A 10000-nucleotide genomic window follows, 5' to 3' on the forward strand; every position below is an offset into this window, starting at 1 on the left:
TCTTAGTTTTCTCTGGTTTTTCATATTCGTATTTTGTGGTTTCATGGTTCAGGCTCTTCCGCTGTAAATTTTGGATGCATATTTTACACCTTACATACGTGCACTTCGCCATTAAATAGAACAGAATCGTTTCTCGTTTCGAAACGTCGTTTTGTCCAACCAGAGCACTTCTATCAATGTACGAACTATTATTGTCATTGAAAAATTGAAGGTCCCAAGTTGTAGTAGTACCACAAATATAGAGACTTCAGTTATAGAAGAGCCAGCATCTATAAACTAAACAAAGTAGGTTTATAGATGCTGGCTTTTAGAGGGTAAAAAAATGACAAACGCTTTATATTTATATATTCATTAAATTTGTAATGTTATTTTTAGCCTAATTTCAGTTGTAGCAGTTATTCCTTAATTGTTCCTTCGGGCATACATTTTAAAATTAACATTTATTGTCTCGTATGTATATGCTTCATGCGCACATAAAATACTATAAATCCAGAGCTAAAATTTAATTAACAAAGGCGTGCTTATTTCTTATAAATCGAGGGGGATCGACGCTAGGGGGTCTGTTGTGTTGTGTAAGTTGTTTAACCGCATTGTGACGCCCCATAACTCAGACTGAATAAGTTACATCATCCCTTCACTGAACCGTGAAAGTTTTTAAACTGACATACTTTGAGAAGTTGGGTAATGCACGCGCCACTTGTAACTGAGGGCCAAAGGGGACCATATATATATATATTTTTAGGTGGGATCATAAATATATCAGCAAAGCGCGAGGAAGTCCAAGATGAGGACCCACGCGCCCCTGTATAGCTTGAAGAAAATGTTCATCACTAAATAAAGTTGCGTTCCATGTGGCTGAACGGTTTCCCGGGTAACAGGTGAGATTAAAACAACTCCGATATCCCACCACACCAAATAATCTTAGTGCATTGAGGAGAGTCCATACTACTGCAAAAGACATGTATACTAACCAGCCGTTCCGGCCGTTCCGACTGTTTACCAAAAACTAAATTAAATATTGTTTCTGCACGACTTTGCATTAAGATACGAGCTGAGCGGTAAGATTTTGAATGTTTATTCGTCAAATATGCCCAGAAGCAACTGTTCCTCACACACATACACACACACGCGCGCGGGCGCGAACGCACACACACACACACACACATGCCGCTAAGAAACGGAGATGTTCACACTTCATTGCTGCTTTGAACTCAAGACATTTAACTTCGTGCGACGGCCCGTAAAGGGGTGTCATTATGCAACTGAGTAGTGATTTACCAGACCTGGTCAAAATAAGAGTCTGTAGGCTAACGCGTGAGCCATTTAGACACTATCAAAATCCCTGTGGATTGTCCCAGCAAATACACCTTCGTGGCCCGAGTCAGATACTTGCTGACGTATTCAGAAGAAGCGCAAAGTTGGGCCTGAATCTTAACTTTTTGTGTAGTTTTGTATGCTATAAATTTTGGTTTGAACGTTTTCAAATACTCTCTCTCTCTCTCCCTCTCTTACTCTTGGTTTGGCCTCACGCGCAGTGACGTCAATTCAACTTTACCTATCTAACAAATTCCGCATTGCAGTATGCTGCTGTTGTTTTTTTCTGTTTTTTTTTTTTTTTTTTTTTTTTTTGCAGTCGGTGGCTCAAGATTTTTTTTGTAAGCATTTAGAGTAATTGCCACACAAATAATTATAATTTGCATAAAGAATTATGATCGATAATAATCGATGTCACGCGTAAGCGTTCGCTAATGAAGACTTTACGTGCCAAGCTTGAAGTGTTCTATCATGTTGCGTTGGCAACCTCGGGAGGGGTTTATTCCATTTTTCCGCTTCCGTTTGCTTTGCCCTCTAAACACCTTGCTGATATGAGTAATGTAGTTTGGCCTATAGAAGAGTCTGAGTATCAGACAAAAAGACAAGCAAGATAGACCTGTGCCGTGCGCTTGTGTCAGTGTTTTACTGCAAGTGCCCAGCAAACCTCACCCCTCACCTTTTTGGCCGCGGAACGGTGCACAAAAAACCCCCAAAAACTAGAAAGTAATCGTCAAAATCCTGTTATTATTATTATTATTATTATTATTATTGTTAGTATGATTATGCTGATTACGACAACGATGATGATGATGAATATTATTATTATTATTATTATTATTATTATTATTATTATTGTTGTTGTTCTCTAGCAGCGATTGGTTGCAGCTTTTTGCTAGAGCCCGGGTCGGGAAGTGGCTCGAAGTCAGCCCGAAGAGGTCGGCGCGAGCCATGCTCAGCGCATTAGGCCAGAGGGTCAGAAATGGCGAATTCGGCGCGCGAGAGCCGATGTTAATGATTCAATATCTCTCCGTATCAGGTTGGCAAATCTCCCATTCACCATAAAAAAAGAGAGACAAGGTCCACAATTCAATCAAACCGCAATCGGTTTGCTCTCAACTTGAGGTAGCAAATTTAAAACACGTGTCACTGTAGCACTTTTTACGCAACGATTTTTTAGACCATTATAGCGAACACCGAATTCATACTTCATGTGTTATTTATGAAGCGGGTAACAGTTGGTGGTATGTGTTTATGTATTGCGGTCAGTTTGATTAGAGGCCAGGTTTGAACAGAAAACCATTTGCTGCGTAAATTTCATCTCAGTCAAGAATGCTTTATTAACTTTATGCTTTCTCATACAATTTCTCATAATCATAATTCTGTTTCAACAAATAGTTTTCGCCTTATGATATTTGTCACAGGGTATGTCAACGCACTGTAACGGACGAGGTCTTGAAGCACTACATTCGACGACCTGTTTTCAAAAATGATCTAAAAACCTGTACTGCAGATTTTATTATTTTTAAAAACCACAACGGGATTTATGGAGTACAAATCATGCCTTATTTTCACAGTTGACTGAATTTCATGGGGAATGACATTTAGAGGACGATACGTGTGTGTGCGTTATAGTACATTACTATAAGTAAGCTTACTTTCCAACTACTTTTAACCTGCGTTTTACAGTATTGAGATTGGTTGTATAGCTCTTGACGCTGTTCTTTTAAATCTCAACAAAACATTTAAATGGCTTACAGGTGAACGAGGGGTGGTTTAAGAGTTAAATCCTGCTGTAAAATGTCTTCCTCTCTTTCTTCTGCGGTGATTGCACTGTTATACCCGGATGTTCCCGTGTTCGTGTGACAGCCTAAATTTCATTTGAAGCATTTGAATGTCACAGTTATTTGCCGTTTTGTCGGTTTTCATGTCTTATGTCTCGAACACTCTTGTGTATTCGTATTTGTGAACGCTGTTCACTGTGTCTCTACCTCCACCCCCTCCCCTCCCACCCCCCCCCCCCCCCCCCCCCCCCCCCCCCCCCCCCCCCATCAGGGTAAATAAGAAGAAATTAAAGTGCGAAAAAAAAAAAACTAAATTGCAAGCAGTTCGGATTGTCAGGACATCAGTAACTGGTAAACAATACCATTGTAAACAACAAACGACGGTTAAACTAATAAAATGAAACGCGATGATTAAAAAGCACAGTGCCGAATATTTTCTGACGGGGTAAAAGTTTCAGTGCGGCTCTGTGAGCTCTAGCCAGCACGGCCGCGCGGAGACCTTTTCTGGGACGGTGGCTCCGTGAAATAAGGCCACGCCAATGTAGAAAAACTGCGACACCCACTTCCTGTTCAAAATATATCAACCGCAGCAAAACAGTCATTAAGCATTAGATTTTATTGACATGTAAAGTGTTACAACAGAAAAAGATGGACGTCAGGTAGTTGGGGTAAAAGGGGCAGGTGCTTGGGCGGTATAGTAGTGTGGGTCTGGATCATATTTTTGTAGAGCGACAACAGAAGTTGGGGGTAACAGAGACTGTTTTTGATTTACCAACACACGAGCAAAATAGCATTTTCTTTTCACGTTCAGCAGCCTGGGTAATTCTGGGACTACTGGTTCTTGGAAAGTTTAGCTTTTAAGTTCCTGTGGTGGTCAAGGTATGAATAAATTTGAGGTCATATTTCTTTTCTTTTTTTCTGGTTTAACACAGTGTGTCTCTTCAAAACATGGTCTACCTGTATGTGTCTGTTTATCAATTATATAACGCGTACGGGGTAACGAGGTCCTGTCGAAAGAAGACATTGTCAGATTAGATGTTTAGTTTGAAGCCGCAACCTATACAGGCCTCTTATCAAGGCTGACCGAAACTATTTACTCTTTAAAAGCGTGTTTTATGCTCCTCCCTCTTTTATACAGCAATTACTGCCGGATATCCCAGCTGCCCCGTAGCCCAGGAAACGTTTTATTTTTTAAAACCAGCTTGGATTTAAGAAAATATAACTTTTCCTTGGTTAAGGGGCAGCTGTGATATCCGGTAGTAATGGCTGGAGAGTGATAGCTTTCTGTGAGCTCTCAATTCTAAATAAAGGTCAGATTGATCTTCCGGCAGCTCAGCAGATGTGTCTCGAATGCGTTCTGACGCGGGAGTACGTTTTGTACGCGTACCGCGGCGCATGACACGTCACGCGTTTCATGCGAGGAAACGCGTTTATGTTGGTGTCCTGTCGGAACCACACACTGGGCAACATGTCCCAACTGGTCAAACGAAAAAAGAAAAAAATATCCTCCACACCCACTAGAACTGTGGTTGCTAAGCGACAGAGGAAGAGATGGAATAGAAAGGCATGGTCGATCAATTCTGTGGGGGGGCCGGTGGGGGGGCAATTCACCCAAAGCGAGAGAGAGTGAGAGTCAGTGACTTAGAATTATTTGGCTGCTATTTTAGGTTTTTTTTTTTTTTGTCTGCGTGTGTTTTGAAGTTTGAGTTTTTCTGTTTAGATTTTTTAAAACTTTTCTCCTGTCTGTCTCCCTGCATTCTCTACCCTTTCTGTGCTGCATCACTGTCTCCCCGGCAACACTGCGTGTGCGTGTGTGTGACTGTGGCTCTCCTGGGTCTGACCACCGCTGTGTCTCTAGGTGGCAAAATAGCATGTAATTGTACACGTTAACACATACGCATGCACATGGCAGCTACACACACATGCAAACACGCACGCACACACACACTCACTGCATGGGGTTTGGTGTTGAGGGTAACAGATACACACGCTCAGATGCACACAGACACACACTCACATGTACACACACACACACACACACCTGCACGCACGCACATACGCATGAACGCACACACACACACACACTCACATGCACACACACACACGCACACACGCACACACACGCACACGGTGTTGAGTGTATTGAGCGGGTATTGATCCCCCTGGTTGCCTGCCTGCAGTCAGTGCTTGTCCTACATCACATGCCCTGGATGATTTCTCCCTTAACAGCCTTTATCCAGCTCCACTCTTTATTTACACTGAAAAAGAGGCATTAGCACTCTCTCTCTCTCTCTCTCTCTCTCCCTCTCTCTCTGTGTCTCTCTTTCTCTCTCTCACTCTCTCTCTCTATGTCTCTCTCTCCCTTTCTCTGTCTCTCTGTGCCTCTCTTTGTCTCTCTCTGTATTTCTCTCTCTCACTCTCTCCGTTTCTTTCTCTCTCTCTTTCCCTCTCCCTGTCTCTCTCTTTCTTTCTGTCTCTATCCATCTATCCCGTCCTTCTCCCGCATTTCCAGGCCAGCCGTTTTACCCTCCCCTCTCCATTCCCCCTCTTTCTTCCTCCCCTCCACTGCTCTCTCTCTCTCTCTCAGCATGACTAGTAAAAAAAAAAAAAAGAAAATCGTTCAGTCTTATAATCTCTATGGCAACAGAAGATGAATGCTCTGCCTGCTTTACGCGAGCGCTCCGTTTCCACAGCCCCCTGGTAGCCAATCGAAGGCCTGAAGTCTCGCGGCTAGCGTAGCTCTGGCTCGTAGCGTCGCGCGCGCGCGGTATCGTCCTCCCAGAGCAGAGCCCTGCCCGTTCCCATGTGCTCGGAGCTTTTGGACACGCGAGCGGGCCCCTGTCCCAGCGGGCCCCGGTCCCAGCGGGCCCCTGTCCCAGCAGGCCCCTGCCCCAGCGGGCCCCTGTCCCAGCCCTGGGGTACGGGGTCACACCCTCGTAATACGGCACGTCGAGCGATGTTCATTTGGCAGCCGCTCCTGTCCAGAGTGGACATACAGCAGGGCCGGGGCCCCAGGGATGTGGGGGCCCTAAACAACAATGCTGCTGTGGCCCCCAAACTGGCCCGCAAAGTGCTCCAGCATAAATCACACTTAAAGCACTTAAAGCTTGAACACTGTGGTCCAGGGAGTGTGCCTGTGCCTGTGCCTGTGCGTGTGCCTGTATGTGTGCGTGTGTGTGTGCGTGTGCCTGTGCATGTGCCTGTACGTGTGCGTGTGCCTGATGTGTGTGTGCCTGTGCGTGTGTCTGCCAGCGGACTTGGACGGAGTGTGGCACAGTGGGTAAGGAACTGCGCTTGTAACCGAAAGGTCGCAGGTTCGATTCCCGGGTAAGGACACTGCCGTTGTACCCTTGAGCAAGGTACTTAACCTGCATTGCTTCAGTATATATCCTGCTGTATAAATGGATACAATGTAAAGTGCTATGTAAAAAGTTGTGTAAGTCGCTCTGGATAAGAGCGTCTGCTAAATGCCTGTAATGTAATATAATGTAATGTAACTTAGACTGTAAGAGAACACCAAGAAGGCCAATCAGGTTTATTTGTGCTGTGCTTCTCGCAGAGCACTGTCACGAAAGACGCTTTACATTCCCGTCACAGGCATAGAGCTCTGCGCTGCATCCGTCTGTTAGAGCCGGAGACCGAAGCGGTGCGGGCGGACCCGTCCTGCGGACGAAGCGGCTGTGCTCCCACTGCGCCGCCCCAGCCACCGCTGGGGGAACCTGGGCACAGAGGGGGAGCCCCTCCTCCTCCGCTGGCCGGCCTGGTGGAGAGCAGCGGTAGAATGGATGTCAGAGAAATCAGTAATAAGGGATCCATCAGAGCAAATTATAATGGGTTGAGCTGGATATAGTCTGAGGTACTAAACTAGCCGCTTAAAATGGATGACGTCCGGATGAATGGAAGTGTAATATGCAGATCAGTGGGGAGGGGGGGTTACACACCTGCGCTGTGTGTGTTGTCTGTTTTGAAAGAGGACAGGTGCGAGTCCCAAATCCCAAATCTCTGTCCCGGGTGGGGTCTGAGGAGATGTTGGAGGGGTCAGCCTTGTGAGTCTCAGGTTTTGACACATACCTGAGGGGGGGTTGGGGGTGATGGGGGGGATGGGGGGGGGGGGTGGGGTCGCCTCTTATCTCTCTCGGACAGAAACAAGCTGTCCTGAATCAAACACTACTTTCCTATCTGGCCTCTCACACACACACACACACACACACACACGCACACACAGTGGGGATTAATTGATCTCCTAATACCCACAGATAAATCAATACCGGCCTAGGCCCGAGGACCCTTGCCGACCAATCGGAGGGCACCTCGCTCGATCAACGGAGGACCCCTTACCCAATCGGAGCACAGATGGGGGCAGATTGACAGGGCAGTGGGGGCGGGCGACGCTCGCGGTTGTTTTGCAGAGAGTCAATCAGAATCGCATCGGCGGGAGAGGTGCTTCTGAAGGGCGTCGCCGGGGGGGGGGGGGGTGGGGGGGCGGGGGGGAGGGGGGGCCATGGGGGGGGCGGCGATCACACACTGCGCTGCTCCGTAGACGGGCTGCGTACGCCTGCGCATGCATGTATGCGCAGCGTCTTTCTCCTGCGAGAGCGTGCGCTTCGTCTGCGCGCTAGCGCTAGTACGTAAGCGCTCGCGTGCGCGCTGTGACTGCGCAGACGGAAGAGAGACCGTTGTGCAGGCCGCTGGACAGCTTTTTCAAATACTTAGGAGCAGCGCACGGTGACCTGGTGAGCTGTGAGGAGGGTGCTTTGTCTGAAAAGAGGTCACATGATCAAAATGAGGTCACGTGACCAGAATGAGGTCACGTGACTCTTGTGCTGTTTTTAACAACCGTGTCCGAATCGGCGCGCTCGCCTGCTATTGAGTGCAGTTGTTGAGAATACCTTCAGTACGGCCCAGCCCGGCATGGCTTATCCCGTCTGTACACTGGCTGCCTGCCACTACATCACATTACATTACATTACATTACATTACATCACATTGCATCACATTACATTACATTACATTACATTACATTACATTACATCACATTACATTACATTGCATCACATTACATTACATTACATTACATTACATTACATTACATCACATTACATTACATTACATTACATTACATCACATTGCATCACATTACATTACATTACATTACATTACATTACATTACATTACATTACATCACATTACATCACACTACATTACATCACACTACATTACATTACATTACATTACATTACATCACATTACATTACATTACATTACATCACATCACATTACATCACATTACATTACATTACATCACATTACATTACATCACACTACATTACATCACATTACATTACATTACATCACATTACATTACATCACATCACATTACATTACATTACATTACATTACATTACATTACATTACATCACATCACATCACACTACATTACATCACATTACATTACATTACATTACATTACAGGCACCTTATCCAGAGCGACTTACATACACACACACACACGCTCACACACAGATGCACACTCACACACACACACACACACAGATGCACACTCACACACATGTACATACCCAAATACACATCTATGTGTATATACATGTATACACACATATAAACAGATACATACAGAAACTCACACACACGTACACATAAGTACATGAATATACACACATGCACATACACATGTCTACATGTTTACACACACACATACATACACATGTGTACATAAATACATGCACATACACATGTCTATATACATGTTTATACACACAGACACACACAAAATATGGGGCTGCCTTTTTTTCCTTTCTTGGGAGGTATTGATTTTGCCTGTAGCATTGTCTATGAACAGAGAGAGGGAGAAAAATGGAGAAGGGGAGGGAGAGAGCGGAAGAGGGGGAGGGATGAAGATGGGGAAGAGGACGGACGGAGGAACCATCTGTGTTTACTTCGGTTCCTGGCGCCATTTTTTTTTTGCTGCTGTTTCGGGCGGCTTTGCGTGCGTGTGTCTGCTCGGCCATCCAACGGTCTGTCTGTGACGGGAAACACACACACACACACACACGCACACACACACACACACACATACACACACACATACACACATACATACACACACACACGCACACACGCATACACACACTCGTCGCACATGATACATGATAGCAGGAGAGAATGTTCAGCTACGAAACCTCAGACATTTAAGATGAGATTGTACATATATACATATATACATATACATAAATATACATAAATATGAAACTGTGCTGCCATAATATAAGCGCACATTTCAGGGCAGTGGTTTTGCAGAGGAGTTTGGAGGATCCAGGAGAGGAGGGCGGAGGGGAGAGGGGAGCCCTGTGGAAACGTTGCGGTTTTACAGTAGGAGGGAGATTGTTGGTCTTGCGTGGCGGTGATTAGTCTGGTTGGCCAGTGATAGAGAGAGCTGATCAATACGGTATTGATCTGAGCTGGGGAGAATCAGGGGGAATGGGAGAGAAAGAGAGAGAGAGAGAGGGGAGGGGGGAGGGTTTGGGGGGAGGAGGCGGGGGGGGGGGCAGTGGCGACTGTGGGTTTGACTTTTAAAAATCCTTTGCTCTGAAGATGACAAATAATCTTTGGAATTGAAGGGAGCATGAAAACCATCACGTACACTGCACTGTAGACCTCACCCCCACACCGCTACACCCCCACACCCACACACCGCCACACCCCCACATCGCCACACCCCCACACCGCTACACCCCCACACCCGCACACCGCTACACCCCCACACCGCCACACCCCCACATCGCCACACCCGCACACCCCCACACCCCCACATCGCCACACCCGCACACCCCCACACCGCTACACCGCCACACCCGCACACCCGCACACCGCTACACCCCCACACC

This window comes from Anguilla anguilla, chromosome 6, assembly GCF_013347855.1.
Source record: "Anguilla anguilla isolate fAngAng1 chromosome 6, fAngAng1.pri, whole genome shotgun sequence".
Taxonomy (NCBI): Eukaryota; Metazoa; Chordata; class Actinopteri; order Anguilliformes; family Anguillidae; genus Anguilla; species Anguilla anguilla.